Source organism: Bos indicus, chromosome 28 (assembly GCF_029378745.1).
Source record: "Bos indicus isolate NIAB-ARS_2022 breed Sahiwal x Tharparkar chromosome 28, NIAB-ARS_B.indTharparkar_mat_pri_1.0, whole genome shotgun sequence".
Lineage (NCBI taxonomy): Eukaryota > Metazoa > Chordata > Mammalia > Artiodactyla > Bovidae > Bos > Bos indicus.
In genome coordinates, this window is record NC_091787.1 from 44,318,204 (window position 1) to 44,345,144 (window position 26,941).

The window sequence follows — 26,941 nt, forward strand, 5'->3', positions numbered from 1 at the left end:
AAGCCCCCAGGTGGGGTACATTTATTCGTAGTTAATTCAACTCTTCCCGTACTATTAGTGGGTATTTAGCATGCTCTGATTTTTCTCTTTTAACAGTATTGCACTGACCATTCTTGTGTAAATGTCTTTGAACATTTATGGGAGTGTTCTTGTAGTATAGAAAGCTAAAAGTGGAGTTGTCTGGTGACGGGGATTGAAATTGAGTAGTGGTGGTTGTCTCAGTTTTTATTTCCTCTGCATTTCCCCGGATAATGTTGATCTTTTCCCCATTTTTTTGCCCACACTATGTATTGGCAACCTCTTTATTTTTCTGTATTTTAAAATTAATGTTTAAGTTTTTATCACAGTAATACTTGGATATTGTGTAAAAAGAGTAAGCATAAATGCTTGTAACGAAACTGTCACCTTTTGTTTTCTTGTTTGTTACGGTGGTTACCTCCATACTCCATAACTTAATGCTTATCTCACTGTTAATGATTATCAACTTTAAATGCTATGCATTGCTGTCCTGTTTTGAGAATGTGGGCGTCTTGAACTCTCCTCACTTATTTTCTCCATTTCAATTATGGTTATAGTCCTGTTTTTATTGAAATCAGTAATTAGTATTTGCTGCTGCTGCTGCTAAGTCGCTTCAGTCGTGTCTGACTCTGTGCGACCCCATAGACGGTGGCCCACCAGGCTCCCCCGTCCCTGGGATTCTCCAGGCAAGAACACTGGAGTGGGTTGCCATTTCCTTCTCCAATGCATGAAAGTGAAAAGTGAAAGTGAAGTCGCTCAGTTGTGTCTGACTCTTTGTGATCCCATGGACTGCAGCCTACCAGGCTCCTCCGCCCATGGGATTTTCCAGGCAAGAGTACTGGAGTGGGTTGCCATTGCCTTCTCCAATTAGTATTTAGTCACTGACAACTTTTTTTTAACTGTAGAGCCAAATTGTAGTCTGTGACTACATTTCCTTTCTTCAGTTCAGTTGCTCAGTGTCCGACTCTTTGAGACCCCCATGGACTGCAGCATGCCTGGCTTCTCTGTCCATCACCAACTCCCAGAGCTTGCTCAAACTCATGTCAGTCGAGTTGGTGATGCCATCCACCCATCTCATCCTCTGTCGTCCCCTTCTCCTCCTGCCTTCAATCTTTCCCAGCATCAGGGTCTTTTCCAGTGAGTCAGTTCTTCACATCAGGTGGCCAAAGTATTGGAGCTTCAGCTTCAGCATCAGTCCTTCCAGTGAATATTCAGGACTGATTTCCTTTAGGATGGACTGGTTGGATCTCCTTGCAGTCCTAGGAACTCGCAGGAGTCTTCTCCAGGACCACAGTTCAAAAGCATCTGTTCTTCAGCACTCAGCTTTCTTTATGGTTCAACTCTCACATCCATACATGAGTAGGGGAAAAACCATAGCTTTGACTAGATGGACCTTTGTGGGCAAAGTAAAGTTATTACCTCACTTTTTTACATACATCGCATTTTTCATATACCTTCTCGTAGAAAAATTATTACTTTTAACAGATGCTGTATCACATCATCTACAATATCCCCTTTCCTGTCAGTCTCTGTACTCTTCTGGATGTTTTTCCTCGTAAAGCCTTTCATCATCTTGCTTTAATGTGAGTCTGAATTCTCTAGTCTTACTGCTCAGTCCCTGTGGGAGGCCTTTGCTCTGGGTCATTCAGTTTCTCCAGAGAATCATCTGTTCTCCCTTTGTGTATGCGTCTTGGTAGTTGAAGGCTCTTGCTCCTCACAGAATATTCCATAGACCGTCCACATTGGTATCTTCTCAGTGCTTGTTTAAGATGTAGGATCCCAGGCCACATCCTGGCCCTGCATCAGAACAAGATGACTTATTTGCAGCAACATTTTTGAAGGTGCTGGCCTGTGCTATGGCAACAGCGACAACAGCAACGAAGCATTTTTGTCATGCGGAGTCTAAGGCGATTGGATGTGACTCCTCCCTCTGTAGCCATGCCTGTCATGCGAAGCCTAAGGCGAGTGGATGCGACTCCTCCCTCTGTAGCCATGCCTGTCATGCGGAGTCTAAGGCGATTGGATGTGACTCCTCCCTCTGTAGCCATGCCTGTCATGCGAAGCCTAAGGCGATTGGATGTGACTCCTCCCTCTGTAGCCATGCCTGTCATGCGAAGCCTAAGGCGATTGGATGTGACTCCTCCCTCTGTAGCCATGCCTGTCATGCGAAGTCTAAGGCGATTGGATGTGACTCCTCCCTCTGTAGCCATGCCTGTCATGCGAAGTCTAAGGCGATTGGATGTGACTCCTCCCTCTGTAGCCATGCCTGTCATGCGAAGTCTAAGGCGATTGGATGTGACTCCTCCCTCTGTAGCCATGCCTGTCATGCGAAGTCTAAGGCGAGTGGATGTGACTCCTCCCTCTGTAGCCATGCCTGTCATGCGAAGCCTAAGGCGAGTGGATGCGACTCCTCCCTCTGTAGCCATGCCTGTCATGCGAAGTCTAAGGCGATTGGATGTGACTCCTCCCTCTGTAGCCATGCCTGTCATGCGAAGTCTAAGGCGATTGGATGTGACTCCTCCCTCTGTAGCCATGCCTGTCATGCGAAGTCTAAGGCGAGTGGATGTGACTCCTCCCTCTGTAGCCATGCCTGTCATGCGAAGTCTAAGGCGAGTGGATGTGACTCCTCCCTCTGTAGCCACGCCTGTCATGCGAAGTCTAAGGCGATTGGATGTGACTCCTCCCTCTGTAGCCATGCCTGTCATGCGAAGTCTAAGGCGATTGGATGTGACTCCTCCCTCTGTAGCCATGCCTGTCATGCGAAGTCTAAGGCGAGTGGATGTGACTCCTCCCTCTGTAGCCATGCCTGTCATGCGAAGCCTAAGGCGAGTGGATGCGACTCCTCCCTCTGTAGCCATGCCTGTCATGCGAAGCCTAAGGCGAGTGGATGCGACTCCTCCCTCTGTAGCCATGCCTGTCATGCGAAGTCTAAGGCGATTGGATGTGACTCCTCCCTCTGTAGCCATGCCTGTCATGCGAAGTCTAAGGCGATTGGATGTGACTCCTCCCTCTGTAGCCATGCCTGTCATGCGAAGTCTAAGGCGAGTGGATGTGACTCCTCCCTCTGTAGCCATGCCTGTCATGCGAAGCCTAAGGCGAGTGGATGCGACTCCTCCCTCTGTAGCCATGCCTGTCATGCGAAGCCTAAGGCGAGTGGATGCGACTCCTCCCTCTGTAGCCATGCCTGTCATGCGAAGTCTAAGGCGATTGGATGTGACTCCTCCCTCTGTAGCCATGCCTGTCATGCGAAGTCTAAGGCGATTGGATGTGACTCCTCCCTCTGTAGCCATGCCTGTCATGCGAAGTCTAAGGCGAGTTGGATGTGACTCCTCCCTCTGTAGCCATGCCTGTCATGCGAAGCCTAAGGCGAGTGGATGCGACTCCTCCCTCTGTAGCCATGCCTGTCATGCGAAGTCTAAGGCGATTGGATGTGACTCCTCCCTCTGTAGCCATGCCTGTCATGCGAAGTCTAAGGCGAGTTGGATGTGACTCCTCCCTCTGTAGCCATGCCGCCTGACTTTGAAGATGGCAGTGGAAGAGAGCTGGAGGAGCTCAGTGAATGTTTTTAAAGGCCAGGTCTGGAAGTGGCTAGTGTTACTCTTCCCATATTATATTTGTCAGAAATCAGTCACATTAACTCTAACATAGTTTTAAGTGAGACTGGCAAATGTAGTCTTCCAATTTGCCCAGGAACAGGGAACAGTGTAGTGGATAAGTAGCACTGACTTTTCTTTAGTTGTCCATTCTGGTCCCCAAACTGTTTCATTCTCAGTTCAAAGTATAGGTATACCTTGGACATATTGTGCGTTCGGTTCAAGACCAAGGCAATAAAGGAAATGTTGAGATAAAGCAAATTTTTTTGTTGTTGTTGTTTTCCAAAGCACATAAAGGTTATGTTTATGCTATACTGTAATCTGTTAAGTATGCAAGAGCATACTCATAATACTATGTCTAAAAACAATGTACATACCTTAATTTAAAAATAACCTGTCGCTAAAAGGTGCTCACCATCATCTGAGCCCCCAGTGAGTCACAGTCTTTTTCCTGGTGGAGGTCTTGCCTTGGTGTTGATGGCTACAGCTGACAATGATGGAGGCACATCTGAAGGTTGGAGCGGCTGTGGCAGTGTCTTAAAATGAGACAGCAATGAAGTTTGCCGCTTTGATCGCCTCTTCCTTCTATGGCCAGTTCTCGGTAGCATGCAGTGCAGTGTGATAACATTTCATCCACAGTAGAGCATCATTCAGAATTGGAGTCCGTCCTTGTAAACCTTTGCCACCGATTTATTAACTAAGTGTATGTAACACTGTAAATCCTGTGTTGTCATTTCAGCAGCTGAACTTCGTCTTCACCAGGAGTAGATTCCATCTCAAGATACCACTTTCTTTGCTCATGCATAAAAGTACTCTCCCATTAAAGTTTTGTCATGCGTGTGTGCTAAGTCATTTCAGGCATGTCTCACTCTGTGGAACCCCATGGACTATAGCCTTCCAGGCTTCTCTGTCCATGGGATTTCCCAGGCAAGAATACTGGAGTCGGTTGCCATTTCCTTCTCCAGGGGATCATCCTGACTTGTGGCTCGAACCCCTGTCTCTGTGTCTCCTGCATCGGCAGGTTGGTTCTCCACCACTAGGGTCACCTGGGAAACCCATGTTAACTTCCAGACTTTCCTTAATTTTGATAAAGTTGATCTACTTCCAAATGCCCCTTAATTCTTTCCATGAATCATGAATGTTTTTTTAGTGATGTCTAGAATGATGGGATCCTTTCTAGAAGGTTTTCAGTTTTGCCCAGATGTAGCAAAGGAATCATTATCTATGGCTGCTGTAGTCTTCTGAGATGTATTTTTTAAATAATGAGATTTAAAAGTCAAAATGACTCCTTAATCTATGAGCTGCAGAATGGACGTGTTAGTGGTCGTGAAAACAACAACACAGCAATCTCATTACAGTGTGTCTCCCCCGGTGCTCTTGTGTGACCAAGGGTGTTGTCAGGGAGCAGTGATTCTGAAAGGGATCTCTTTTCCTGGACATTGGGTCTCAATAGTGGGCTTGAAGTCTTTAGTAACATGTTGTGAAGTGATGTGATGTCACCCAGGCTTTGTTGTTCCATTTATAGAGCACAGGCAGAGTAGACTTAGCATCATTCTTAGAGACCGTGGGATTTTCATAGTTGAGCATTGGCTTTTACTTGAAGTAACCAGCTGCAGCAGTCCCTAATAAGAATGAGTCTGTCCTCTGAAGTTCTGAAACCAGGCACTGACTTCCTCCTAGCTATGAAAGTTTTGGATAGCATCTTCTTCCAGTATAATGCTGTTTCATCTTCACTGAAAATCTCTCATTTAGTGGAGCAGCCTCATTAATTATCTGGATTAGGCTTTGGCTTAAGAAAATGTGGCTAGTTTGATCTTCTATACAGACCACTAAAACTTTCTCCATGTCAGCAGTAAAGATATTTCTAGTCGATTCAGAGTACCAGTAGCCAAACATATTTTTTGTTTTTGCTAGCAACAGCCAATAGTAAATAATAGCCAATAGAAAATAAAGTTTCATTTTCCAGTTGTTCCCCAAACAGTTTTAAAGTCATCATGTGTGTGATCTGTTTTCTGAATTATAGCCATCAACAGATTTTGTAACTATCTTTTCAGTCGCTAAAAGTGCATCATCATCTTTTCATTTTCTAATATGAAGTTTATCATTGCCTATGGAGTGGTGACTAAGAAAATGCAGCTTGTTCAGGTTTTCATTAGGATAGCACCCCGCTTCTGGTAGTGGCTTCTTTTGGGGAGGTGGCCAAAGTATCAGTTGTTTTTTATCTTTATTTTTAGCCAATGTTTTACTACTACTCATAACCTGAGGCACAAGTTCTTTGGCATGTTATAGGTAAATTAGCTCATTATGTATCTATTATTTTATATACTTTTTATTATGGCTTTCTCCATCTTGCTAATTACTGTTCCCATATTTTCTGTCTTTAAAAAACAGTTGAAATCATTTTCATCTGCTTGAATGCTCTCTCCCCTCATTTGTGGCCTTGTGATTTGTCTTTTTTCTTTCCTTTTTAAAAATTTTAATTTTTCATTTTGAGATAAATGTAGGTTGATATGCAGTTGTAAGAAATAATGTAGAGAGATCCTGTTTAAGAGATCCAGTTTTCCCCAAAGTTAACAGCTTGCAAAATTTTAGTACAATATCATGACCGGGATACTGATATCTGTATAGTTCAGAGGTAGAATATGTCTGTCATCACAAGGATCCTTTATGTTATTCTTTGTAACTTCCCCTACTTTCCCTACTCCCACTGCCTTCTTAACCTCTGGCAACCTCTAACCTCTTCTCCTACTTGTATATTTTGTCTTTTCAGGGATATTCTATGAATGGAATTATGCATCGTGTGACCTTTTCAGATAGGCTCTTATCGCTCAGCATCATTCTCTGCAGATTCATCATGGTTGTTTCATGTCCAAATAGTTCTTTTTTATTGCTTTTTTATTTCCAAGTAGTATTCTGTGATATGAATGTGCCATGGTTTGTTGAATCATTCACCTGCTGAAGAACATCTAGTTGAATAAAGCTGTTGCTAACATTTGTGTGCAGGTTTTCCTGTAATCGTATTACTTCATTTCTCTGGTGTAATAGTCCCGGAGCGCAGTGGCTGGGCTCTAGGATGTTCACCTGTTTAAGAAGTTGCCCAAGTGTTTTCCAGAGAGAAGGTACCATTTTACATTCCTGCCAGTACTGCAGGGATGGTTCAGTTTCTCCTTATCCTTGCCCACATTTTGGTGTTGGCACCGTTTCTTGTTTTAGTAATTCTGGTAGGTATGTAATGACACTTCCTTGTGATCTTCACTTGCTTTTCCCTAATCGCAGACTTGGACGTCACTGAGTGGCGGAACAGCAGCAGTGGCTAGTGAGAGTGAACGTATTGTGATGTGTGTATCTGTCACTTGTGTGTTCTCTCAGCGGAAGTCTCTTCATGTCTTTTGCCCATTTACTAATTGGATTTTTGTTGTTAAGTTTTGAGAGTCCTTTATATACAATATTTTAGATACTAGTGCTTTGTCAGTGGTTTGCAAATATTTTCTCTGAGTCTGTGGCTTACCTTTTCACCCTTTGAAGTTCAATTTATAAATTTTTCCAGTTGGGAATCATGTCTTTGGTGTCAAGTTTAATAACTGTCTAGCCCTAAATCCTAAAGATTTTTTAAAATGCTTTTTTCTCCCTAAAAGCTTTATAGTTTCAGGTTGCACATGTAAGTGAATGAACTGTTTGAGTTCAGGTGTTGAAACTTCACTTGAGGTTCACTTTTTTTTCCTTATTGCTCTGGCACTGTTTGTTGAAAAGTTATTTTTCCTTCATTGAATTGCTTAATCAAAAATCATTTGGGCATATTTGTGTGGGTCTATTCATGTGTTTGGAGAAGGCAATGGCTCCCCACTCCAGTCAGTACTCTTGCCTGGAAAATCCCATGGATGGAGGAGCCTGGTGGGCTGCAGTCCATGGGGTTGCTAAGTCGGACACAACTGAGCGACTTCACTTTCACTTTTCACTTTCATGCATTGGAGAAGGAAATGGCAACGCACTGCAGTGTTCTAGCCTGGTGAATCCCAGGGACGGGGGAGCCTGGTAGGCTGCCGTCTATGGGGTTGCACAGAGTTGGACATGACTGAAGCGACTTAGCAGCAGTAGCAGCAGCAGCATTCATGTGTTGTCTATCCTGTTCCACTGAATTGTATGTCTGTCTCTCTGCCAATGCCACACAGTCTTGGTTGGGGTCGCTCTGTGTTGTCGTTCAGTAGCTAAGTTGTGTCCTACTTTTTGTGACCCTGTGGACTGCAGCATTCCTGGCTTCCCTGTCTTGCACCATCTCTTGGAGTTTGCTCAAACTCATGTCCATTGAGTCAGTGATATTATCCAGTCCTCTCATCCTCTCTTACTCACTTTTCCTCCTGCCCTCAATCTTTCCCAGCATCGAGGGAAAGGGAAATCTTTCCTGTGAGTCGGCTCTCTACATCAGGTGGCCAGAGTACTGGAGCTTTAGCTTCAGCATCACTCCTTCCAATGAATATTCAGGGTTGATTTCCTTTAAGGTTGACTGGTTTGATCTTCTTGCAGTCCAAGGGACTCTCAAGAGTCTTCTCCAGCACCACAGTTCAAAAGCATCAGTTCTTTGGCCCTCAGCCTTCTTTATGCTCCGGCTGTTACATCTGTACATTACTGCTGGAAAAACCATAGCTTTGACTATACAGACCTTGTCTTGAATTCAGTAGACTGATTTCTCCCATTCTGTTATCTTTCAAAGGTGGTTGGTTTACCTTTTGTCTTTCCATATACATTTTAAAATATTTGTGTCTGTGTCTACAAAGTCTTTAAAAGAATTTAACAGGAATCTTCTTGAGTTAGTGTATTCATTAGGGAATAATAGACATTATTACTTTGTTGAGTCTTGTCCATGAACACAATTATTTATTACTTTTTTATTAGTCCTCTAATTTCTTTCACAAGCATTTTTTATAGTTTTCAGCATAGAAGATCTCTCTTACATTTACACCTAATATGCCATTTTTTCATGATTGTAAATGATGTTGTGTTTTTAATTTCCATGTCCTCATTTTCATTGCTAGTATTTAGAAGTACAGCTAATTTTTGTATGTTTATCTTGTATCCTGCAACTTTGCTGAATTCTGTTAATCTGGGAGGTTCTTTTTTTTTTTTTAGTTTCCTTGGGATGTTCTGTGTAATCTGAAGATAGGTGCAGTTTTATTTATTTCTTTCTAATCTGTGTGCCTTTTATTTCTTTTCTTGCTCTAAAGCTTTGGCTAGAACTTATGCTGCTGCTGCTGCTAAGTCGCTTCAGTCGTGTCCGACTCTGTGCGAACCCATAGATGGCAGCCCACCATGCCCCACCGTCCCTGGGATTCTCCAGGCAAGAACACTGGAGTGGGTTGCCATTTCCTTCTCCAATGCATGAAAGTGAAAAAATAAAGTGAAGTCGCTCAGTCGTGTCCGACTCCTAGTGACCCCATGGACTGCAGCCTACCAGGCTCCTCCGTCCATGGGATTTTCCAGGCAAGAGTACTGGAGTGGGTCGCCATTGCCTTCTCCCGGCTAGAACTTATAGCACTATATTAAATAAGAGTTGCCTTTTCCCCAATCTTAGGGGCAGAGCAGTGATTTTCTCATCATTAAGTGTAATGTTAGTTGTAGGTTTTTTTTTTTTTTTTTAATAGATGCTCTTTTTCAAATTAAGTATGTTCTTTTTTATTCCTATTTTCTGAGATTTAAAAAAAAATCATGAACTGATGTTGAGTTCTGTCATATGCTTTTCCCTTGTTCATTGGTATCATCCTATGATTTTATTAATTAGCCTCAACACTGTAGATTACAGTGATTAATTAAAAAGATTTAATTGAAGTATAGTTAATACAGGGGCTTCCCTGGTGGCTCAGAGGTTAAAGTGGGAGACCCGGGTTCGTTCCCTGGGTGGGGAAGATCCCCTGGAGAAGGAAATGGCGACCCACTCCAGTATTCTTGCCTGGAGAATCCCATGGACGGAGGAGCCTGGTGGGCTACAGTCCACGGGTCGCAAAGAGTCGGACACGACTGAGCGACTTCACTTTCACTTTCACAGTTAATTTACAATGTTCTGTTACTTTCTGCTTGTGTATACTTTCTATTTTGTTACTTTCTGTATAACTGATTCACTTTGTGCAGCAAAGTGAATCAGTTATGTAGCATAGAACATATATCCAGTCTTTTGAAAGATTTCCCCATAAAGGTCATTACAGAGTGTTGAGTACAGTTCTGTGTGATATCTAGTAGGTCCTTGTTGTTACTTATTCTATGCCGTCTATGGGGTCGCACAGAGTCGGACACGACTGAAGCGACTTAGCAGCAGCAGCAGCTGTGTATTGTAGTGTGTATATGTCAGCCCCAAACTCCCAATTTATCCCTTCTCCTGATTAATTTTCAAAGATTGAAAAAGAATCTTGTATCCTTGGGATAAGCCTCACTTGGTCATGGTTTATAATTCTTTCTGTATTTACTGAATTCTGTTTGCTGATACCTTAAGGGTTTTTCTTTCTGTTCAGAGACCTTCCTTTAGCCATTTCATCCTTTGGGGGTACATCTGCTGGTGAAGCTGTCTCTTAGTTTACTTTTATCTCAAATGTCTTGATTTCCCCTTCCTTTTTGAAGGATATTTTTATTGGATATTGGACTCTGTTGACAGTTCTTTTTTTTTTTTCAGTACTTGAAAACTGTTGTGTCTTTCTGACCTCTCTATATTCTGATGAAATATATGCTGCCATTTAAATAATTTTTCCCTTATAGGTAAGGTGTTATTTCTGTCTCATTGCTTTCAAGGTTTTTTATCCTTTAGTGTTCAGAAGTTTAACTGTTTACATGTCTTACTGAGGATTTCTTTGAGTTTATCCTGTTTGCTCAGATGTTTGCTCAGAATCTTGAGTCTGTAAATGTATCTTTTACCAAATTTGGATATTTTCAGCCATTATTTCAAGTTCTTTTCAGCTCAGTTCTCTCCTATGACACGAATGTTAACTCTTGAGTTACAGACCCACAGGTCCCTGAGGCTCTGTTCATTTTTCTTTTGCAGTTTATCTTTCTCTTTGTCATTCAGATTGGGTAGTTTCTATTTGTCTATCTTCTGGGTTACTGCTTTTTTCTGTCTACACCATTCTGCTGAACCCATCTCTGGGTTTTTGTATTTTGGTAATTGTATTTTTCAGTTCTAAAATTTCCTTTTGGCTCTTCTTTATATCTTTGCTGAGCTCCCCCCCCCCTTTTTTTTTAAACCAAGACACAGCAGTGGTAAGGAAGAAAGGGCCAGCTACTTACCCAACCTCCTCTTGACACCACCCTGATGAGGATGTTGGGATGCTTGGTTCTGTCTTGGTGGGAGAAGATGTCTTGTCTACCCTTGGTCTTTGCTGGCATGGGTAGTGATGTGACCACAGGTTTTTTTCCCTGTGGTTTTGTGGCTCAGTGGTAAAGAATCTACCTGTCATGCAGGAGACACAGGAGACACACGTTTAATGCCTGAATCAGGAAGATCCCCTGGAAGACGGCATGCCAACTCACTCCCGTATTTTGGCCAGGAAAATTCCATGGACAGAGGAGCCTGGTGGGCTACAGTCCATAGGATCACGAAGAGTTGGATTTGACTGAAGCAGTTGAGCACAGCAAAACATGAATACACGTTTGTCTGGAGTCAGGTGGTGGTTTTCTTTTTTTTTACTTTCTAGGCTGACTCTTTCTACTCTTCTGGTTAGAAATAGCAAGGTTTTCTTGGAGCTTTTGTTCACTTCTTGATGTTTCTGGATTTGCCAATTCTTTGGCTCCAATTCTTTGGATTACATGAGGCAAAAAGAAAACTCAGGAGACTTAATAAGACGTCATTCCTTGAATCCTGAGATCCCTAGCTAGTCTGCCTTCTTTCTGCCTTTGAAAGTCTTCTATTTGTTTTATATAAAATATGCAGAGCCTTTACTTGTCCTTATTGGAAAAGTACATTTACTGTAACTTCTGAGAAGTGTAAGCTTTTTCTTTTTAAGAAAATCCTTTTATTATTTTAATAGGATCTTGGTGGAAAAGGAACTTAACCTAAGTATTCAGTCCACACCTTTATTACTTCTTAATATTTTATTACATTTGTGTGAATTAGGCTGATTGAATATATTATTTGCTTAGAGCTTATATATTATTCATGGCACACATCTTATGTGGAAGAGCCTTTGGGAAATAATTGAGAGCATGAAGCTTTGCTTGCCGAGGGTTTCTCAAAAAGTTCCCTGTGATAAATGAGTTCCTTCTGTGTTACTCCCCAAAAGATTAGTTTGCTTCTTGGTGAATTTCTTTAGGGTAGTTGATGTAGAAGATGATACTGTAATACTGTAACCTAATTTTTAAAGTTAAAATGCCCTTTTATTTTATGCTAGGAGGCTATAAACTGTAAATCTTTAAATTTATCTTGGTTTGTTAAAAATAATTTAAGTATTTTTTCAGGAATGGTATCTTTTATATTAGATTATATCAAAGCGTTAACATTTTAAAGAATCACTGGAAGTCTCAAGTTTGTTGATTCGGTTGTGGTAGTGTTAGGGGCGCTCTGGTGCTTACCCAGGTTGCATGTGGTTTAAGAATCTGGCTTCTAGAGCCAGCTTCAGTGTTTACTGGTGACCTTGGAGCTGGGTTTCTTCCATCCATAAAGTGTGAATGGTCACAATTACACTGGTTCATAAGGTGATTGTGATGATGTGAGTTGTTTTGAACTTGTGAAAACTGAAAATATTTTTCTATTTTATCATAAAACTTTAAAAAAATGTCCATTCTATTAGTAACAGCATCTAATACAACTTGATACAGTTCTGTGGAGATTAGACTTAAGAGTTAGGAAACTTGAGTTCTACTCCAAGCTTTCCTGTATAGTTGCTGGACTTTTGGCAAGCAGCCCTGCTTCATCCTTTTCTATCTTATTTTACTCATTTATAAAAGTAGGATTGAGTTTGAACAGGTTGAGCTTTAATATTCCTTCTATTCTGTTTTTCTTTTTTGTCTCAGTGAATCATAATTGAGTTCATGCTGCTGCTGATGTTGCCAAGTCGCGTCAGTCGTCTCCGACTCTGTGCAACCCCATAGACGGCAGCCCACCAGGCTCCCCTGTCCCTGGGATTCTCCAGGCAAGAACACTGGAGTGGGTTGCCATTTCCTTCTCCAATGCATGAAAGTGAAAAGTGAAAGTGAAGTCGCTCAGTCGTGTCTGACTCTTCGCGACCCCATGGACTGCAGCCTACCAGGCTCCTCCATCCATGGGATTTTCCAGACAAGAGTACTGGAGTGGGGTGCCATTGCTTTCTCCATCTCGCAGTACTAATTGAGGGCAAAACTAATGCCTATGGATGGAAGGAGGGCTGCTCTTGTCTCAGGTAATGGACACACTTCTAACATTTATTAATACTCCTGTCCAACATTGAAATGGGCCACCTTAAGTGCTGGATGCTTCATAACCCTACAGGGATGAAAGTCAAGGTCAGACTGGCAAATGATGTATCAGAGTCAGGTCAAAATTATTGAAGTCTCAGCCAGGGATGGTGCTGGATGAGTTCTCTAGCTTTCTGGCCTCCCATGGGTGGAAGTCATGACATGATAAAGTTGTTAAAGTAATCAAGAAAAGAGGTACTGTAGTATGCCACAGAGGTCACTAACCTTAACTGAATTATAATAATGGCATTTTATATACTAAATTCCTTTTTATCTGCAGGTTTTTGTTGTTGAAGTGCAGACTAAATACTTTTTGTTCTCAGTTTTGAAGCTGTTGCTTCTCTCAAGTCTTACGTAATTTTTGATGGTTTTTGTGGGGAAAGGAGCACTATTATTTTCTTCTCTTTGAATGATCTTTGAATGTTTGTCACTTTTAAGCTAAGCTGGGAACTGTGAGTTTGGGTTCTTAGGTCCTTGAGATAGGCAGCTAAATTTGTCACCAACTATGTGGGTGCATTGCCAACTTCTCTGGAGATGTTTACCAGTCTGGGCAATTTTGATAGTATTATCTCCTCACAGTGTCTGCTGTGAGGCAGTCTTTGAAGAAATATGTGACATGTGGCAGAGCAAGCCCTTGAGGAAGAAGAGGTATTCTTATTACTTTCATTAAATTGTAGTGTTCTTGTTCCCAAGTCCTGCAGCAGAAGTTTGGTCCAAGGGAACGACTCTGTCGCTCTGCCCTAAGCATCTGGCTGAGGAGGCTTTGTGTACATGTGTGTGTGTTTACATTTCATAAAATGCTCAAGTCTCCTTCACCCACTGTGTGTCCTGTTCCTGCTGAGCTGGGTTTAGATTGTGCTGTATTGGTGGATAAATCACTTTATGACAGGTTTCTCAACCTTAGCCCTGTTGGCATTTGGGTATGGATGATTTGTTGTGGGGACTGTTGGTGCATTTTAGAATGGTTAGCAGCTTTCTTGGCCTCTTCACACTGGATGCCAGTAACATCCCGAGAGTTAGGGCAACCAAAAATATCTCTAGGACTTTGCCAAAAGTCCCCCGAGTGGCAAAAATCACCTCAGTTGAAGATCACTGACTTAGAATGCCTCTCAGTCAGCCCTGTGCCACAGTTGTGGGCATTCCCCTCCCATCTGGTTTCTCCGTGTTGCCAGCCTTGCTCACAACCTCTTCCTCCTGACTGTGCTCTGCTCATCTCATTAGGTGGAAAGTTGCCAAGTGGAAGGTGGATTCAGTGGGGAATAGGGTGGGGCTGGAGTCAGGTGTGGCCCTGGGTAGTGGCTGAGCACTGCAGCATGCAGATGGGTGTGTTTTTTGGTGGCAGCTAATGATTAGACTCAAATGTTCTTTGACGCGAGCCTGAGATGACGATGACATGGGTGGTCCTGGCGCACAGCACTTATCAGGTTTGTGATGTCGTTATGTCTCCTGAAGCCTGCCTTGGGAGTCTGTGGAGTGTTGAAAGAAAGCACTTTTCTCCTTAATGTTTTTATTTGAAAGAAGCAAAGGAAAGAGAAGCTACATCTTGGTGAACTTCCATATTCAATTTAGATTTCATTTTTGAGGTGACTTCAGTAGCTGGATAGAGCCAGTTTTTTTTTTTAATGTGTATGAAATGAGGTGGGAGAATTTGTAAATATTAAGCAGAAGATGTTTAATGAGTGCAACTGGGGATGGTGCATTGTCCTCAAGAAATGCTGAGAGGGAGCGAGAAACAGGTAATTGCGAATGTACCACCTTGGAAGGAATGGTGGCTCTATCTTGGGTAGGGGCAGGTGGTAAGGGGTGGGCAAGATAGACAAACTTGAGACCAGAGCAAGTGCTTGCAGTCCTTGTTTTATTAATTTTCAGACAGTCAGTGTTCATAATTAGTACTTTTTCCTGGGTACTACTGATGGCTTTTTACCTAATTGGAGTCATCTTGAATGCCTGTTTTTATAAGCTTTATTCTCTTAACACTTATTGCATGCCATTTCCCATTTTTAGTACCTATTAAGGACTGCATATTGCCTTTTATGATTATGTCTTAGTTTATTTAACCACTTCCCAGTCGCTTCACATACAGCTTATTTTAAAGAGCTTTGCTACTGGAAATACCCTCTGATGAACAACTTCGGGCGTACACCTGAACCCACAGTTCGGATGGTCTCCTTGGGATGGTGTCATGAACTGGGTGAAGTGGTTTGGATATTCTTCAGATTCTTAGATTAAATTGCTGAAGTGCATCGCTCAAAGTTTCTAATTAACATTCCCACGAGCGGGACGTTGAGTGGCCGTTTCAGGATATTCTTGCCAATGTTGGGTGTTTTAAAAAAGAAAATAATTGATTTAACAGATGGAAAACGTCTCATTGTTATCTTCCTTTGCCTGTTTAAATTATTAGTGAAGTTGGCTTTTTGTTATTGTTTTTCCTTTAGAAGTACATTAGTTCCTTTTGTGAATTGGCTGCACATGTTTTTTCCCATTAATCTTTTGGGGCTGTTACTGCTTTTTTCTGATTCCTTTATACAATTTGTTTATATATTGAGGGAAGTGATCATTTGTCCTTCGTGTTTATCCAGACACTTTTCCGATTTTACAGTTGTGCCTTTTGCTTTATGTGTGACTTTTAATTTTGATATGATTTCAGATTTAGAGAAAAAGTGTAAGAGTACAAAGAACTACCACATATCCTTTACTAAGATTTACCACTTGTTAGAAATTTACCCCATTAGCTTTATCACTCTCTCTCTATGCATGTGTATAAATACATTTTTTCTGATTCATTTGAGTCTAAGTTGTGTATTTCTTAAGACCTGGGACAATCTCTTATAATGACCTTATAAAAATTTAATAATTAGTGCAGTACTGTTACTAATTCAGACTTCATACTGCATTTTCAGCGGTTGTCCCTGTAATGTCCTTTATTGCTCTTGTGTTCTCTGTTCAGTGTCCAGTCCAGAATGACACTGAATTTGATTGTCATGTTTCTTTAGTCTCTTTTGATTTGGAATAGTTCCTTAACCCGAATTTTTCATCCTTGACATTTGACCTTTTTGAAGACTATGGACCAGTTTTTTTATTTTTTCTTTTTCCCTCCAGAATGTTTGCCAATTTGTGTTTCTCTGAAGTTTCCTCCTGGTTAGATTCAGGGTGTACACTGCAGACAGAATTACAGGAAAGTGATTTTATTGTTCTTAGCACAAGACGTTTGGTGCCCCCAATGCTAGTTTGTTCCAATATTGATGATGACATTGGACACTTGATTAAGTCACTATTTTCTAGATTTCTCTACTGCCAAGATACAGATTTTTTCCTTTGAAGTTATTAAGTATCAAAAAGTGAAAGTGTTAATCCCTCAATGGTGTCTACTCTTTGCTACTCTGTGGACTGTAGCCTGCCAGGCTCCTCTGTCCATGGAATTCTCCAGGCAAGAACACTGGAGTGGGTAGCCATTCCCTTCTTCCTGACCCAGGGATCGAACCCGGGTCTTCCTGACCCAGGGATCGAAGCCGGGTCTCCTGTATTGCAGGCATATTCTTTACCGACTGAGCCACCAGGGAATCCTACTCCTTTTTGAACATTCACCCACATGTTTTTGCGTCCAATGATGATTTTAGCATCCAGTAAAGAAATACATACTTCCTTCTGTATTTATTTGGAGAAGGAAATGGCAACCCACTCCAGTACTCTTGCCTAGAAAATTCCATGGGTGGAGGAGCCTGGTGGGCTACAGTCGAAGGGGTTGCAAAGAGTCAGACACGACTGAGTGACTTCACTTCTGTATTTATTAGTTGGTATTCTGCTGCAAAGAAGAGCTTCACCCCTGTTTATTTATCTATTTGAATTATTCATAGATCTGTCCTTATTTGGGGCTTGCCTGGTGGCTCAGATGGTAAAGAATCTGCCTGCAATGCAGGAGACGTGGGTTTGATCCTTGGGTTGGGAAGATCCCCTAGAGGAGGGCATGGCAGACCACTCCAGTTTTCTAACTTGGAGAATCCTCATGGAGAGAGGATCATGATAGGCTACAGTCCATGAGGTCACAAAGAGTCGGACGCAACTGAGTGACACAGCACTTTATTATTTAGTGGCCTATAATTCACTACTCAGATTATTTTCTATATCTCCATAATTCTTTGAACATTTTTTGCTTTCTGGTGCCACAGGCTACTCTGGGCCAGTTTTTTGTGCCTCAGCCCTCAGATCAGATAGCCTTGCTCCTATTAGGGGGAAATTAGGTCCGGGTGCATGGTGCACGCACCAGTGTCATGACTGCTACTCCTGTTCTGTGGGCAGAGCGAGGACATGTTTGTAGATACACATGCACACGCACACATACATTTGTGGGTTTTACTTACATATTTTAAAAACTGTCGGCTCGTATTGATACTACCCAGTGTTAATTAAGACATTCTGGTGCCCCTCCTTGTTTTGAATTGTCGTATGCTTTTGCATCTTGTTTATACACAAGGTATAAAGATATTCTCCTGTGTTTATTTCTAGGAGTTTCATAGTTTTGGCTTTAGGTTAAAATTAGGAGGTACAAACTTTCAGTTACAAAATAAATGATTCATAGGTATGAAATACACAGTATGGGGAATATGATCAGTAATTATATAATGTCTTTGTATAGTGACATGATAACATGCTTTTCATGGTGATCGTTCTGAAACGCATAGAAATATTGAGTCACTGTGTTGTGTACAGGAATCACATAGTCTTGTAGGTCAGTTACACTTCAACAGCAAACAGACTCAGAAAAAGAGAGGAGATTTGTTGTTACTGGAGGCGAGATGGGGTGGAGAGAGAAATTGGATGAAGGTAGTTGAAAGGTACAGACACTCACGTAAAAGATACTTAGGGATGTCCTGTACAACATGATAAATACAGTTAGCACTCCTATATGTTATATATGAAAGTTGTTAAGGGATTAAGTCCTAGGGGTTCTCATCACAAGGGAGGAAATGTATTTTTCTCTTTCTTTAATATTGTATCCATGTGAGATGGTGTATGTCCACTAAGCTTATTGTGGTAATGTTTCATGATGTAGGTCAAATCATTATGCTGTATACCTTAAATTTACACAGTGCTATATGTTAATTATACCTCAGTAAGACTAGAAGAAAAAAAGAATTGCTGTGTGTACTGAACTAAAACTTTTGAAGTTTACTGTCTCATTAAAAGCTGATACTTTGAAACTGACTTGGAAAAATAGCATATTAAAAGTAAAATTCAGAGCATGAAACTTACTTTATAAATTTTGACATCAGAAGACTATTTTATTCTTCAAAGTAAATGCATCAAAAATGTAAAAAAGATTTGGGATCCATCTCAAATTATTTTTGGTTTGTGATGTCAGATAGGGGTTAAAGTTGATCATTTTTTCTATATGAACAGCCAGTTGCTTCAGCACTGTTTGTTGAAAAGGATTTCCATTTTCTGTTGAATTGCTTTTGTGCCTCCTAGGAAAATCGGGTGACAGTGTCAGTGTGAGTCTGTCCCTGGACTCTCTGTTTTGATGGATTTGTCTGTCGTGAGACCAAGACCACACTTTGATGATTACTGTGGCTTTACAATAAGTCTTGAAGTGTAAGTCCTTCAACTTACTCTTTTTTAAGATTGTTTTGGCTCTTTTACATCCTTCACATTTTCCTGTATGTTTTAGAATCCAATGGCCAATTTCTGCAAAAATATCTGTTTGGAATATGAACAGAATTCTGGGCAGAATCAGCCTCTTTACAGTAATGAATTTTCCAAATTACAAACAAGGTGTATGTCTCCATGCCCTTAGATATTTAATTTCTCTCATAAGTGTATTTCAGTTTTCAGTATATGAGACATGCATGTCTTTTGTAAAAATGATTCATAATTAATCTGCTCTTTAACATTAAGATAAAATTTTAAAATTTCATTTTCATTTTGCTGTTAGTCTGTAGAAATATATTTGGATTTTGTAGGATGACCTTGCATCCTGCAGCCTTGCTAAATTGACTTAGATTAATCTGGCTGGACTAATTTAGATTTCCTAGAAATTTCTTTGTTAGTAATTATGTTCTCTGTGAAAAGAAACAGTTTTTATACCTTCTTTTCCAATTTTTAGCCATTCTTTCTTTTCTTTGCCATATTACACTGGCTAGGAGCTTCTGTCTGTTGTTCAATAGAAGTGGTAAGAACGGGCACCCTTCCCTTGTTGCCAATCAAGTGGAAAGGGCCTCAGGATTTTACTATTAAGTGTATTATTTGCTGTAGGTGTATAGGATTAAGGAAGTTTCTCTGTGTCTAGTGTGCTGAGGTTTTTTGTTTTTTTTTTAAAAACTCAGTATGGATGTTGATTTTTGTTAAGTGCTTTTGTTGCATCAGTTATTCTGTGACACGATACTGACTTTCAGATACTCATGTAACTTTATGTTCCTGGGATAAACTCCACTTGGTCATGATATATTATTATTTTTATAAGTTGCTGATTTTTCCAATAGTTTGCTAAGGATGTTTTCATCTGGGTTCATGAACTATCCTGCATTGAAGAAGGAAATGGCAGCCCACTCCAGTGTTCTTGCCTGGAGAATCCCAGGGACGGGGGCGCCTGGTGGGCTGCCGTCTATGAGGTTGCACAGAATCGGACATGACTGAAGTGACTTAGCAGCAGCAGCAGCATAAACTATGTTTATGATTTGTAGTTTTTTTTTTTTTAATTTTCTTGTTTAGATTTTTCTGATAGTTTTAGGCAAAGCATGTAAATGAGGTGGGAATTATTCTCTTCCTTATTGTTTGATAGGATTCACTAGTGAAACCACTTGAGCTTTGAGTTTTCTTGTTGTAGAAGGGTAGACTAACCAGTTAATTTGTTTAACAGACGTATTGCTATTCAGATTTTTCAAGTTTCAGCATGTGTCAGTTGTGGAAAGTTGTGTTTCTCTTTTTCCATTCTCTCCACTTTAGACCGGTGTTTTAGACTCAGAGTGCATCTCTCTGCGTGTCTTGCAGGCTATGGTTGGGTCTCATCTTTTGGCTTTTGTTTTTCTTTATCCCCATTCGGACAGTCTGTGCCTTTTAATTGGAATATTTGGCCCCTTTATATTTAATGCACTGACTGACACACAGTTGATTCTCTTTATTCATGTATTCTATATCTGCAGATATAGAATAGAATCTATAAACCTACTCACTAAAATTTAATTCTGATCCCCAAGTCAGTACTGACAGTGCTCTCAGCATCATTCACGGACACGCACAAAGCAGTGAAATGTTTGAGTCGTCTAGTGTCCCGGCTCTGAAGTGATGCTGAGCAAGTCATACTCTACCTTCCTGTTGCATCTCTCACACTGTCCTTTTTGTGATCTCTTCAGTGCCATGATTTTCACATTTTGTAGGGTTTTTTTTCATGCTTTCACTGTTTAAAATTGCCCCTAAGCATAGTGCTGAGATGCTGCCTCGTGTTCCTAAGTAAAGAAGACTGTAGTGTGCCTTACGGAGAAAATAGGCTTGTTATTAGGCAGGCTTCCTCAGGCAGGAGTTAAAATACTATTGATCATGAGTTCAGTGTTAATGAATGGACAAAATATATTTGCTAAATAAGGTGTCTTCAAACACAAGCAAACTAACACAAGCTTATGTGTTGATGGTTGACTGAAGTGTTGTGACCAGAGGCTCCCTGGAACCTCACCTTGTATCTCCCCTAGGAGCAATGGTTCTGTGTTCACTAATTCCATGTTCCTGCCAACTTTATGGAAGATGACTGTACACAGTGAAAACTGACTAAAGTCGGGTTTAGATCTTTTATCCCCTCCCTTTTCTGTTACTCTCTTACTCCCTTACTCTACTGATTGTTTTGATATTCCATTGAATAACTTATTTTTAGTGGTTGCATTTGCAGTTGCAGCATTCATCCTCAACTTAGTGCAATCTGTCCTACTCTCATAATTAATGTCTTACCAATTCTTGTAAAATAGAAGCACTTTGCAACAATGTAATCCCATTCTCATCATGTTCACTGTGCTGTTGTTTTCATATATTTTACATAAATCTACATTGCAAGCCTCCATGTTACACTTGTTGTGCTAAGAGGAGAAAATGAGAGATAGTTCTTTGTTAATCCACATATTTCCATCTGTGTTACCCTTCTTTTCTTTTTGTAGATTCTAGTCTTTATCAGGTATCATTTGCTGGAAATAAATTTCCTTAGTTTTTGTTCATCTGGACTTCTTTATTTTGCTTGATTTTTGAAAGATATTTTTGCTGCATATGGAATTCTTTCAACATTATGGTTATCATTTCATTGTTTTCTGGCTTTTTTCTGATAGAAAGTGATAATTCATACTGTAGTTATTGTTGTCATTGTTATTGTTTCTTTCTAGGTGCTTTCAAGATTTTTCTCTTAATTTTTGATTTCCATTAGTTTCTGATGCTCAGATGCAGTTCTGTTTATATTGATCCTACATAGGGTTCTTTCCTTTTCTCCTTTGCCTTTTGCTTCTCTTCTTTTCTCAGCTATTTGTAAGGCCTCCTCAGACAACCATTTTGCCTTTTTGCATTTCTTTTTCTTGGGGATGGTCTTGATCACTGCCTCCTGTACAATGTCATGAACCTCTGTCCATGGTTCTTCAGACACTCTATCAGGTCTAATCCCTTGAATCTACTTGTCACTTCCACTGTATAATTGTAAAGGATTTGATTTAGATCATACCTGAATTATCTAGTGGTTTTTCCTACTTTCTTCAATTTAAGTCTGAATTTGGCCATAAGGAGTTCATGATCTGAGCTACAATCAGCTCCCAGTCTTGTTTTCGCTGACTATATAGAGCTTCTCCATCTTTGGCTGCAAAGAACATAATCAGTCTGATTTTGATATTGACTATCTGGTGATGTCCATGTGTAGAGTCTTCTCTTGTGTTGTTGGAAGAGGGAGTTTGGTATAACCAGTGCATTCTCTTGGCAAAACTCTGTTAGCCTTTGCCCTGACTTTGTTTTGTATTCCAAGGCGAAATTTGCCTGTTACTCCAGGTATCTCTTAACTTCCTACTTTTGCATTCCAGTCCCCTGTGATGAAAAGGACATCTTTTTGGGGTGCTAGTTCTAGAAGGTCTTGTAGGTCTTCATTGAACCATTCAACTTCAGCTTCTTCAGCATTACTGATCGGGTATAGACTTGGATTACTGTGATATTGAATGGTTTGACTTGGAAACAAATGAGATCATTCTGTCATTTTTGAGATTGCATCTAAGTACTGCATTTCTGGATCTTTTGTTGACTATGATGGCTACTCCATTTCTTCTAAGGGTCCACAGTAGTAGATACAATGGTCATCTGAGTTAAATTCACCCATTCCAGTCCATTTTAGTCCACTGATTTCTACAATGTTGACGTTCACTCTTGCCATCTCCTGATTGACCACTTCCAATTTGCCTTGTTCATGGACCTAACATTCCAGGTTCCTATGCAATACTGCTCTTTATAGCATTGGACTCTACTTCCATCACCAGTCACATCCACAACTGGGTGTTGTTTTTGCTTTGGCTCATCTCTTCACTCTTTCTGGAGTTATTTCTCCACTGATCCAAAGAATTCCAGAGAATAGCAAACAACAGAAGAGTTCTTCAAAGAATAGCAGAATTCCAAAGAATAGCAAGGAGAGATAAGAAAGCCTTCCTCAGCGATCAAAATGCAAAGAAATTGGGAAAGACTAGAGATGACTTCAAGAAAATTAGAGATACCAAGGGAACACTTCATGCAAAGATGGGCTTGCTAAAGGACAGAAATGGTATGGACCTAACAGAAGCAGAAGATACTAAGAAGAGGTGGCAAGAATACACAGAAGAACTGTACAAAAAAGAGCTTCACAACCAAGATAATCATGATGCTGTGATCACTGACCTAGAGCTAGACATCCTGGAATGTGAAGTAAAGTGGGCCTTAGAAAGCATCACTACGAACAAAGCTAGTGGAGGTGATGGAATTCCAGTTGAGCTATTCCAAATCCTGAAAGATGATGCTGTGCAAGTGCTGCACTCAGTATGCCAGCAAATTTGGAAAACAGCAGTGGCCACAGGACTGGAAAAGGTCAGTTTTCATTCCAATCCCAAAGAAAGGCAATGCCAAAGCATGCTCAAACTACCACACAGTTGTACTCATCTCACACGCTCGCAAAGTAATGTTCAAAATCCTCCAAGCTAGAACTTCAACAGTACATAAACCATGAACTTCCAGATGTTCAAGCTGGTTTTAGAAAAGGCAGAGGAACCAGAGATCAAATTGCCAACATCCACTGAGTCATCGAAAAAGCAAGAGAGTTCCAGAAAAATATCTACTTCTGTTTTATTGACAAAGCCTTTGACTGTGTGGATCACCACAAACTGTGGAAAATTCTTCAAGAGATGGGGATACCAGACCACCTGACGTGCCTCCTGAGAGATCTATATGCAGGTCAAGAAGCAACAGTTAGAACTGAAAATAGACTGGTTCCAAATTGGGAAAGGAGTACATCAAGGCTGTATATTGTCACCCTGCTTATTTAACTTATATGCAGAGTACATCCTGTGAAATGCTGGGCTGGAAGAAGCACAAGCTGGAATCAAGATTGCCAGGAGAAATATCAATAACCTTAGATATGCAGATGACATTACCCTTATGGCAGAAAGTGAAGAAGAACTAAAGAGGCTCTTGGTAAAAGTGAAAGAGCAGAGTGAAAAAGTTGGCTTAAAGCTCAACATTCAAAAAAATAAGATCATGGCATCCAGTCCCTCAGTTCATGGCAAATAGATGGGGAAACAATGGAAACAGTGACAGACTTTATTTTCTTGGGCTCCAAAATCACTGCAGACCGAAGCCATGAAATTAAAAGACGCTTGCTCATTGGAAGAAAAGTTATGACCAACCTAGACAGAATATTAAAAAGCAGAGACATTACTTTGCCAACAAAAGTCTGTCCAGTCAAAGCTATGGTTTTTCCAGTAATTGTGTATGGATGTGAGAGTTGGACTATAAAGAAGGCTGGGCGTCGAGGAATTGATGCTTTTGAATTGTGGTCCTGGAGAAGACTCTTGAGAGTCCCTTGGACTGCAAGGAGATCCAACCAGTCCATCCTAAAGGAAATCAGTCCTGAATATTCATTGGAAGAACTGATGCTGAAGCTGAAATTGCAATACTTTGGCCACCTGATGTGAAGAACTGACTCACTGAAAAAGACCCTGATGCTAGAAGATTGAAGGCAGGAGGAGAAAGGGATGACAGAGGATAAGATGGTTGGATGGCATCACCAATTCAATGGACATGAATTTGAGTAAGCTTTGGGAGTTGGTGGTGGGCAGAGAAGCCTGGTGTGCTGCCGTCTGTGGCATCGCAAAGAGTCAGACACAACTGAGTGATGGAAGTGAACTGAATGCAGGGTTCACTACGTTTCTTGGGTTTCTAATATAAGTCAGTGTCTTTTCATCATATCTGGGAGGTTTACAGCTATTGGGCCTCCAAATACTTTTCTGCTCTGGTATCCTTCTCTTCGCCTTCTGATCTCCAGTTATACCTATGTTACACTGTTTGATGTTATTTCACAGCTTTGTGAGTGTTCATTTTTCTACAGTCTTTTTTTTTATTTTCCAGCTTGGATAATTTACATTAGTCTGTTTTTTCTAGTTTCCTAACTTTTCTATCATCTCCAAACTACTGTTAAGATCATCCGTTAAGTTTTCATTCTTTTCAGTTCTAGGATTTTTGTTTGGTTCTGTTTCATAATTTTCATTTCTCAGTTGAGATTTCCATTCTTTAAGACCATGTTTTCTGAACTTTCTCTCAACTTACAGTGAGTAACAGATAAAAGAGGCTTATTTTTTGTTGTTAGAGCTATTCTTGTTTTCTTTTGGTTAATATTTAACATTTTAAATTCTTTTATTTTCAACTTTTTGTGTTATTATTCATCATGTGTCTTCTGTAAGCAGTGTATAACTGGAACTATTTGTATTTTATAAAATTATCTCATAAGTTGGATTTTAATTAGCAGTTTTAAGTAAATTTTGATTGTGAGCTTTTCTTCTTATTCAGATTTAATCTGTGAGAGTCCAAAGGACCTTAACTGAAGATATTTTCCTCAAGAGACCATTTGAATACGAATTCTGCCAGGAGGTAGGGTGTACCTTTGTCATGGATAACATTGTCCACTTTCTAGAGTACAGTACTTAAGTACTCATCACAGGCACATTTTATTCACGTGGCCTTGTGAGTGGAAGGGGCTCTAGTAATCTCTTGGTTGGCTTAGCTGTCACGGTCCTGGCTCTAACTTTGCCTTTGCTCCTTACTCTGCTGGAGCTGTCCAGTGTTCACGCCCCAGACCTGTGGAAGGTCCGCAGTGTCCCTGTCACCCGAGCCACTCCCAGCTTTGTGACTCACAGCTGCTGCTTCCTGCGCTGCCTGTTCCTTGAGCCTTCATTGTTCTACAGTCTCTCTCAGCAGTGCCTTTAACTCTGTATTCATAGCTCCCTTGTCCTCTGCAGTGCAGTGTGAACCACAGGCAGCACGCTCTCCAAGCCACATTCTGTTCTCATGGTCTGTGGCTTTCTTTGGACTAAACTTAGACGTTGGTTTAGAATGAGTGGCGCCCCACCTCCTGTCCCCCCACCTCTTTGAGAGTTCCCAGACTTCTGTAAACTGGCCTTTAGCAGGACTGACCCTGTGCATAACCTCAGTCATGTGCAAAATCCCTCTTATCTTTCCTGGAGCCGTCCCAGTGCAGGCTCAGCTGGGAGTCAGGCTTTGGAAGAAAATGTATGTAAGTGATTTTAAAAGCTAGTGATTTAATCAGGGTTCATCTTTCTAAAATAGAAACACCAGAGTTACATTTAAAGTATAGTAACAGGTAGAAAAATATCAGGGATACTTTTATTTGTTGAACACTTATACTGTGGTAGATTATTTTACTAGATTTATAGTTAAGTCATTATTATTATTTTGTAGGCCTGAATAGGCATATTTAGCTAAAAGTCTGTTGAATGAGGCTTGGCACAGTGCACCTGTTAGATTGGCACTGTATACTTCCCAGCAGTCTTGCCATCCTTACTGTGGGCAGCTGGAGGACTGGTAAACCCCACTGAACGCAGTCACCAGAGGACTGCTGCTTCTGTAGTTGGTGCTGCCTCGTTTGACTTGCTTTAGCTGTGGGCCCGCCTCTTCTGACTCCTCACTTGCATTCAGAGTGACCGTGAAGCTATATTCCAGCTGTGTCCTCTCTCCACACAGGGGTTCATATGGATCTTCTGTCCATAGTCATACTTCTGACCTCTTCCATTTCCTTGAACATTTTTTTTTAAATCTGCTGTTATTCTGGTATAGTCCATAAAGTTCACTGTGAAAATGATTTTGCTTCATGTATAGAGTAAAATGGGCAGTGGGTAGGAGGATTCAGAATAAGCATCTTCTTTGCTGTTGGTTTATTTTTTTCCTTCCAGTTTTACTGAGGTCTAATTGGCATACAGCACTGTATAAGGTTAAGGTATACAGAAAAATGATTTGATTTACATGCATCATGAAATGATTACTACCATAACTTTGGTGAGTTTATTGCATCTTTTGTTTAAAGGGTATGCTGCTGCTGCTGCTGCTGCTAAGTCGCTTCAGTCGTGTCCGACTCTGTGCGACCCCATAGACGGCAGCCCACTAGGCTCCGCCATCCCTGGGACTCTCCGGGCAAGAACACTGGGGTGGGTTGCCATTTCCTTCTCCAATGCAGGAAAGTGAAGAGTGAAAGGGAAGTTGCTCAGTCGTGTCCGACTCTTATCGACCCCATGGACTGCAGCCTACCAGACTCCTCCGTCCATGGGATTTTCCAGGCAAGAATACTGGAGTAGGGTGCCATTGCCTTCTCCTTAAAGGGTATAGAGTTTCAGTTTTGGAAATTGAAAATGTTTTGGAGATCTTTTTTTTTTTTTTTTTTTTTTTAACAT

General features: G+C 40.8%; 1 protein-coding gene across 10 annotated transcripts in view; it reads left to right on the forward strand.

Moving 5' to 3' along the window:
- MARCHF8 (membrane associated ring-CH-type finger 8) overlaps nt 1-26,941 on the forward strand; it is a 111,723-nt gene that overhangs the window by 7,722 nt on the left and 77,060 nt on the right. The window contains exons 2-4 of one of the 10 annotated variants that reach the window (XM_070782085.1): nt 12,597-12,961; nt 18,483-18,605; nt 25,047-25,127. The exons of 5 other annotated variants lie outside the window; for them this stretch is intronic. The gene's annotated coding sequence lies outside the window, so the exon portion shown is untranslated. Of the gene's footprint in view, nt 1-12,596; nt 12,962-12,986; nt 14,441-14,467; nt 18,606-25,046; nt 25,128-26,941 lie in introns of those variants that run through there. 4 more of the 10 variants (XM_070782086.1, XM_070782088.1, XM_070782087.1 and 1 more) reach the window with 4 other exon arrangements.